Source organism: Oratosquilla oratoria, chromosome 7 (genome assembly GCF_046742065.1).
Source record: "Oratosquilla oratoria isolate Oo_2021 chromosome 7, ASM4674206v1, whole genome shotgun sequence".
Classification (NCBI taxonomy): Eukaryota; Metazoa; Arthropoda; class Malacostraca; order Stomatopoda; family Squillidae; genus Oratosquilla; species Oratosquilla oratoria.
Genome location: NC_134783.1, coordinates 40838712 through 40839849, shown reverse-complemented (window position 1 = coordinate 40839849; position 1138 = coordinate 40838712).

The window sequence follows — 1138 nt, the reverse complement described above, 5'->3', positions numbered from 1 at the left end:
GTGCTTGCAACAGTTGATCCCAGCTACCCGGCAGGGACACACATTCTTGCGTGCATACTCGCCACACATAGAAGGATCTGACAGACCCTCTGGTTTTTGAGATCACAATATCAGGGTCTAATGAATTGTTTCTTCTTACAAGTCCATAAGACTCAGTATTTAAAATCAGGGTAGCATCTGTAAATGGGGTTTGAACCCAGAGCTGTTGTTGGTAATGGCTTCAAAGGATATGTTTCCTTGCCTTAGTTGAAGTCCACGGGGTTCTCTCAGAGTCCATCTTCAGGGTACTACAGACAAATGCAACAAGACGCAAGTCATCAAATGTCTGCAAGTCTGTTAATGGTTTGAGACATTTGACCAAGAATGTTTCTGCCATTTGTATTGCACTTTCTGTTAGTTGTGGACAGTCATAATTCAGGATTAGAGAGGAATTTCCTGGTTTGCGGACAGCATTCAGTGCTGCAAGTTTAGTTGATATCTTGATGTTTGTATCACACCCACATGGAGTGTTGAGAGGCACTTCGTGAGCTCATTTTCCAGTGCTGTGCAGATATCATGGAGTAGTAATATTGATCTTTTCATCTCTTGCCGTTATTTAATCCAGGAAAGAATCGTAGTGGAGAGTTGATGGTGGAAATGTGTCTAGAAAGAGAGTTGATGATAGCAAATACAGTGTTTCGGAAGAAAGTCAAGCATAAGTACACATGGGAGAGGGTGGTGGAGGGAAGGGTGGTAGATAGAGCGCTAATGGATTATGTAGTGGTAAATAGGATTATGATAGGAAGAGTTAAGGATGTACATGTGCTAAGGGGAGAGGGTGGGGGAATATCAGATCATTTTTTGGTGGAAGGTAAGCTGAGAGTGGAGGATAGGTGGAGAAGGAGGAAAGGGACAAAAGGTAGGGAGGTTCTTAGAGTGAACTCCTTGAATGAAAAGGAAAAGGAGAAGGAGTACGAAAAGAAGCTGAAGGAGGAGTGGGAGGGAGTAAAGGATAGAGCAGAGATGGGTGTGGAGGAGGAATGGGGATGGTTCAAGGAGGGAGTCTTAAAGTGTGCAAGGATGGTGTGTGGAACAAGAAGGACAGGGGGAAATAGAAGAAAGGGTAGTGAATGGTGGGATGAGGAAACAAAGAAGGTTG